Source organism: Orcinus orca, chromosome 16, assembly GCF_937001465.1.
Source record: "Orcinus orca chromosome 16, mOrcOrc1.1, whole genome shotgun sequence".
Taxonomy (NCBI): Eukaryota; Metazoa; Chordata; class Mammalia; order Artiodactyla; family Delphinidae; genus Orcinus; species Orcinus orca.
The window spans coordinates 21720314-21727890 of NC_064574.1; positions in this window are offsets into that span (position 1 = coordinate 21720314).

Consider the following 7577-nt stretch of genomic DNA (forward strand, 5'->3'; position numbering starts at 1 on the left):
GAGAGAGTGTATCCTTGGGTTTCCCTCAAGGTCGAAAGCTTTATTCTTCTGCGAAAACCAGAAGTGACTGTGTTTATTCTCTATGGATTGGGAGGAAGTCCAGGCAGCAACTTATACATGTGGGATATAAACAGAGAGAGATCCACGTGATTCATGCCGGTCTGCAGAGGGGCACACAGACGGACGGATGTGCACACATGTGCCCACAGATACACAACTAGACAAACCCAATAGGCTCGACCCCATGGATATCGTGAAGGGAAGAAAACCGGTCCAGTGGGGGACTGATAGGGACTGTGGTGGGCAAACCCTTACCCTCCTCTCCTCCCCTGTCACACTACACACACACACACACACGTGCATACACACAGCACATGCATGGACACACATCTACCACATGCACACACGTGCGTGCACGCACACACATAGTCAAATGTGCACGCACTCACAGCTCGAGGTCACAGGGACAGTCCTGTCTTCCCACCACTTCCCCTCTCCAGCCAAGGCCAGTGCCATCAGACACTCTTCCCCCCAAACACAAAGGGCTGGGCATGCTCGCTGGGCAGCACAGGGAAGGCCTGGAGGTACTCCGCGGTGAGCAGAGGCGCCGGCAGTGCCTGGAGGGGCATTTGGAGCAAATCAGATGCGTCGTTGTGATTCAGCTTGTGTTCCAGCCCCTGAAGGAAGGAGGGGCGCTGATGAGAAGTTGGCTCAAGGCTCCAGTGAAAGTCACTCTGCCGCTCCTCTGGGCCTCAGTTTCCTCATCCGCAAAGTGGTGATAAGATGTGTGTAAGTCTAATGGCCTACTGTGTGTAAGTCACTCAGCACAGGGTTTAGCTCAATAAATGTGAGTGGTCTGACTCCAGGGCCCGCACTCTCAACCCCTCTGCTGTATTGTGCCAACTTCACCCTTCCAAACCCTCCTGGGATTCCATGACCCAAACAGATACCAAAGACAGAACACTGATAAACCATGAAATGGATTCTCTCCTGGCTTAACACACGGAGGAGGGTGCTGGGAGACGCAGCCTCAACGAAGTGGGGAAGCCAAACCATAACTTTGACTCTGGCACCCTGAGAATGCCCGATGTGTCCAGCCCTCTCTCTTCCAAACAGGACAGCAGCTATGGGAGAAAGAAACCAATGTTTAAACCAGCAACCATTGGAAACCGGGATTCAAACGTGTGTTTGTCTCCCATGAAAACCAGAAAGAAGAGAGAGTTTGGAGGAGATTTCCCTCAAAATGAGAAGAACAGCTTTCTTGGCCGCTGCCATGAGCCAGGGATTGTTCTGAGAGCTTTCCGTGCATTTATCTCATTTCATCCGTAATGAAAGGAGCATGCTGTTATTCTAACCTTCCTCTGCAGATACTGAAAGAAAGGCTCATAGAAGTTTAAAAATTCACCCCAAAGACGAGTATAAGTTACACGTGGACTAACCTCCGTGCTGTTCAAGGGTCAACCGTAAAAATTTGACTCTCTTCCAATTGAATGTTAAATTCTGTTATTTGATTGTACAAAAATTGTTAAAGTTTAAGACATTATTAAAGACTCCTATGTTAAAAATTCAAAAAAAAAAATTCATCCCGTTTCTCAGCTACCAAATGTCAGAGACAGAATTTGAACCCAAGTCTCCTGATTCTATAGTCCACACTCCTATCTCCCAGGCTAGACATCTCCCAATAATGGCTCCAGAGCCAGCCTCTCATGGGCTAAATGAGCCCAATCTGGGGATAACTTCCGGCTTGAAGGACCAGCAGGACCTGGGTGCTGGGGAGGGATCTACAGTCGGCTTCTAGCAAGGTGTCGAGGGACACGCTGAAAAGGCAAGTTTCTGCGGAAGTCAAAGAGCAGAAGGGGCATTTCACTTCCTGGAATGACAGCTGGGCTCCAACCTGCGAGATCTCGTGGGTAACTAGAATCAGACGCTTTTCCCTGCGTGAGGACTGAGCTCTCTGGAGGATGGTCGAGCTAAAAATTCTCCACATCTCTCCAACAGAACCTTTGGCCTCAGTGATCATGAAAACATTAGGTGCACCACAGAGCAGAAAATCTCAGCTGGATAAAGAGATGTTCAAAGGAAAACGTGCTGCAGCCCCAGGGAGTGCTGGGTATGACATGTGACAATGGCCTGAGGTAGAGGGTCTAGGTCTGCAAGGACAGGCTGAGTTCTGAAGAAATGTATTTCCCATCCTGCCTTGCAGTCTTCTTGGGCAAATTCCTCCTTCCCAATCTTCTCTAATTTCCTTTCTTCTCCCTTCAACCACCTACATGTTTCTCTGCGAAACCCCTACCCCTGGCCTTTCTTATCCCCCATCCTCTTGTCTTTGAAGAAGCAAACAAAAAAAATCACAGTGTGTGATGTTGACAGTGATGCAGTGAGATGAACACTCTCATACACTATTGAAGGCTAATATATACCAAGAACTGAATAAGTATATTCTAAAATAATCTAAGATGCATTCAAAGTTGTGTGTGCAGCCATAGTGATTGTGTTTTATAATAGAAAATCATGAAATAATAAATGTCCACTAATAAGAAATGGTTAAATAAATCACATCCACAAGGAGGGAAATAGTGCCCTGATTAAAAATAATGTTTTCAAAGAATGTTTAATAGTTGTGGTAAATGATAATACTGTTCCAAGTTCATTAGCCCTCCTTGTACCCATATCCTTAGCCATGTGAATTTGCAATCCTTCCCATGAAAGAAGCAGAAAGTACTTTCCCACTCCTTGCTGGTCATTCAGGTGACAGCTTTGGCCAGTGGAACAGTAGATTCTGTGATGCACACAGAGGTTTAAAATGCATGGTGTGGTAGGGTTTGCCCTCTCGTGCCCTCTTGCCATAAGGACTGGCTCCAGATAGCCTTCTAGTCCCAGGAGAATGAGAGAAATATGAAGCAGACCCAGACCCTGCCAACAGCCTAGATCAGCCAACTGACCCCCAGTTCACCCCCAAACAGAGTAAATAATTGTTTTAAGTCATGAGTTTTGGGGTTCTTATCATGTAGCATTACTGTGACAATAGCTGAATGATACAGTGACTGGGAAGTGCCCATAATTCTAGAATATTTAGTGAAAAAAGGCTATACACACACATGAAAAACAAAAAGGAAGATGATACCCTGAAAGTTAATAGAGCTTATATCTGAATTGCATTTTTGTATTTTTGCTCTATTTCCCAAATGTCCTACAACGAGCAGGAATTGTTTTCACATGCAAAATTTTATATATATATATATATATATATATATATATATATATATATATATATATGAAATATCGCAGCTAAGCATGTTTTGGTGGAACATTCCCCAGGCAGCTCCCTCGATGAGAAAGCTGGGACTTTAGCCTCAGGGTTTTTGATGCGCTGGGACCGCTGACCTGTCGCCTTCCGTTTGCCGGCCTTGCTCTTTTTCGGGTCCAAGCCCAGGACGTCACAGAGCGTGGTCAGCTCGATAAGGGCTAAGGCAGGGACCTTCTGATATCCTGTAAGGACAAGTCTCCTACCCTAGTCAGGCCAAGTCTGCCCTTGGGGATCCTAAATTTCTAGGGAGAAAAGGAAAAACAATCGTTCAAGCCATGCACCAGCATGTGCGTTGAGGCTCCCCCATCCGCCCAGGCAACCAGGAAGAGGAAGCGCAGAGTGAAGAAGAGCAGGGGCTCAGGACGCCATCCCAGGTTCAAGTTCAAGCTCTACCGCTGACTGATGGGGTCACATTCTGAGCCTCTAATTCCCCGTTTGTCATCATAAAATTGTGCCTACCTTGTGAGGTTTTTCCGATGGTAAAGTGGGCTAAGGGGTGTAAAGTGCTTCGGGTGCCAGAGGCCCCAGTGAGTGGAAGATGCTTTTACTACCTGCATCCCAACAGGAAGGGCGGGAGAAAAGTGGTCACCCCACAGGCCTCTTCTCATTGTGTCTATTCAGGTCCTTTGTTGCTCTCTCTCACCCAATCTGTCCCTACGCTTGGCCGTGTCACCCACAGCTCCAATGTTCCTCTTCCTCACTCTGCGTAAAGACAGAATATTAATTGAAAAAATAAATGATGTTAGACTGCGCCATCTAGAGGCAATAGTGGGGATCTGCAGGCATTCCTGCTATGGGAGGTGAAAATTGCTGAGAGAGGGGGGGACAGATTTCTTCAGTATTACCAGAAGACTTAACCAGAATATTCCGCAGTGCCCCATTAGAGTGCTCTAAGAATGGAAAGGAATCATGCTGTGGTTGTCGGTAATAATGTTGTGGCTATAATACAGCCTAGTGCTCGTTGTATGGGCTATGGAGTCACACTTTCTGGGCTCGGATTCTGACTTTACCTGTGAGTTTGGGTAATTTTACCCTTTTGTGTGTCAAGTTTCTCATCTGTAAAATGGGGCTAATATTAGCATCTACTTCACAAGGTTGTTGGGGATATTAAATTAGATAAAGTTTATAAAACACAGTTCCTGAGGGAATTCCCTTGCGGTCCAGTGGTTGGGATTCTGCGCTTTTGCTGCTGAGAGCCAGGGTTCAATCCCTGGTCGAGGAACTAAGATCCCAAAAGCCACGTGGCCAAAAACCACATCACCTGACATATACTGAGTACTCAGTCATTATAACTGTTACTATTTTTTAGTTTATTTATAGATAATTACTGTCAACATAACAGAATGAAATTCAATCATGTATATAAAGTACTTGGTCTAATAACTGATCCATGGTAAAAGGTCAGCAATATGTGGTACCCTTTAGCATTAATTATTATCATCATTCATAGCTGAGTGGGGAAAATCAAATTACCAAGATGAGAAGATAAGATAATGTTGAACATTAATTATCTCCGATGATTTAGGAATAGAAAGTCATTATCTAACAATTTTATTTGATGAACTATGGTTACATAAGATATTAACACTGGGAGAAAGTAGGTGAAGAATACATGGGAACTCTGTACTATTTTTGCAACTTCTTGTGAGTCTAAGATTATTTCAAAACAAAACGTTTAAAAGAAGATTCCATTCGAGGGAAGGACAGTGCTTTCACATTGGAGTGGGGTTCTTGCGGGGGTGGAGGACAAATTTCCTAAGCAAGAGGAGTAATGGTCAATCTGGAAGGCTGTGGGTCAGGCTGCTGGGGGCTCAGTTAGCTCCATCACCTCCCTCTGAGCTTCACTTCTCTTTTTTCTATCTATAAAGTAGGAGTACAATGACAGCACCCATCTCGTAGGGTGAGGTAAGGAAACAAGCCAGTGCATGTGAACGATGCCTCTGGAACAACTCCTGGGGCAGGGAAGCGCTCAGTAAAATGTTACCTAGGATTATCCAGCCACATCAAAATATGATCAATGAAGAACCTCTTCTTCCTTCAGCAGCACAAGGACATGGGAAAGACTCTTCCTGATGAGAGATCAGAAGCCTGGTTACCCTGGGGGGAGGGGGGATTAACTGGGAAAGGACATGCGGGAGACTTGGGGTGATGGGAGTGTTCTCTATCTTGATCTGGTGGTAGTTGCATAGGTACACACATCAAGATGTACAAGGTAGATATTTGTGCACTTTACTGGGAGTCTGGGACTGTACTGGGACAATTGAACATTTGGAAAAGAAAAAAGCTAAGAAGGTGGGTCTCTCACACCAGACACCAAAATTAATTTAAAAAACACAACTAGAAAAACACATGTAGGTGGATAGTTAGTTTGCTGGATGAGGGAGGACTTTCAATGCATAAAAGCAAAGAAGTAAAGGATAAATGAAAATAAAGAAAAGCATAAACGACTATAGTTCCCTGCTCCCCAGTCCCTGCCATTTGTGACAACATGGATGGACCTTGAGGGTATTATGCTAAGTGAAATAATTCAGACAGAGACAAATACTGTATGATGGAATCTAAAACAGCTCACAGAAACAGAACTCATAGAAACAGAGAGTGGAACGGTGGTTGCTAGGGGTTGGTGGGGGCAATGGGGAGATGCTGGTCAAAGGGCAACTCCTAGTTGTACAACGTGTAAGTTCTGGGGATCTAATGATTAGCATGGCGACTACAGTTAAAATACTTGTACATTGCTAAGAGAGTAGATCTTAAATGTTCTCACCACACACAAGTGCTAACTCTGTGAGGTGATAAAGATCTTAATAACCTTTTTGTGGTAATCACAAAATATATGTGTATCAAATCATCACATTGAATACCTTAAACTTACACAATGTTATATGTCAATTATATCTCAATAAAGCTGGGGAAAACACACGTAATGTAAAAGAACAAAAGGTAAAAGTAAAAAAGGTGGGCCAAATATTGGGTAAATGTTAACACAATGGCTGAATATCGATAGCACTTGCAGATTAAGAAGCATTCCAAGGAGGGAAAAAGAGTAAATCCACAAAGAACCTATGACCGTGAGGAACCTTTATGCGCTTCATAGCACAGCAAGAAAAATAAAAAGAACGGCTAGAAATGTGACATTGACAGAAACACGTGGGCCTCATCATTTGCCATTTCCCCATGTGAACACTGCTTTCCAGTTATGAGTTGGCAAGTTCTCCAGTATCTCTTAGACCTCCGTGTCTTTGCATAATTTGTCCCCCCGGCCAGGGCTGGGGTTTCCCCAATCCTGGCCACCGTATCCCTTTTACATGAGATCTGGCTCACTCTTACTGCACTAAAGGCAGTCTTACAATAAGAGCTTGGCGAGGTAAGGAAGGCGTATTGCAGGAGGCCATCAGCATCTCGGGGCCAGACGAGGACAAAGGGACATCACAACGTCACGAGTGAGCGGAGCACAGATGCGGTGGGCCTTGTGGCTGCCTCCCCAGCAACCTTTCCACGCATCCCCCATTATAGCAGCTGTGACCACCCCCCCACACACAGCCTAGTCACAGACGCAGGTCCAGGTAAGCTTGAATTAAGAACTGTTGTGTGAGTGCCTGCCGATGAGTACAGCGTTTTTTTAAGGGGATGAAAATGTTCTAAGATCGATTGTGATGAGGGTTACACAACTCTAGGAATAGACTGAAGACGGCTGGACTGGGTACTTTATAATGGGTGAATTATATGATATGTGAATTATAGTTCAATAAAGCTATTGTTTTAAAAAAAAAAAAACCGAAAAGAAAAGAACCATTGCTTGCATTCCTCCAGCCACAGGAATTGTTTCAAGAAGATACAGCTCAGGACTTTCGTTGGGAATTCTGAGATGTAGACAACTTGCTGAAGACATGTGCAAAAAATAAGTAGCCCCCAGGTGTTGGCAGTCACCCAGTGGGGATCCGGGCTTAGAACAAAGTGGATACCATGCACAGCAATAAAAAGAAATTTTAAAAGCGGGGCCTTAGATAATATCTTGAGCAGTCGAATCATAAGAAGTTCACCCACAGAGTGCATTTTATTTGAAATATCCTTACCTGGGGAGGTAGCTTGGTTTTTAACCTATGCCCTTTTGACAGATGCTTGGATTGCCTCCATCGGGTCCAGATCATGAGTAAAAAGCATCCTCGTATTTATGACCTTGTACCTTTGCGCAGAGGTAGCAGTGGAAGAGAGTCGAAAGTGGAATTGCTGAATCAAAGGGTTTGCATAAAATTTTGACACTTCCTGCCAA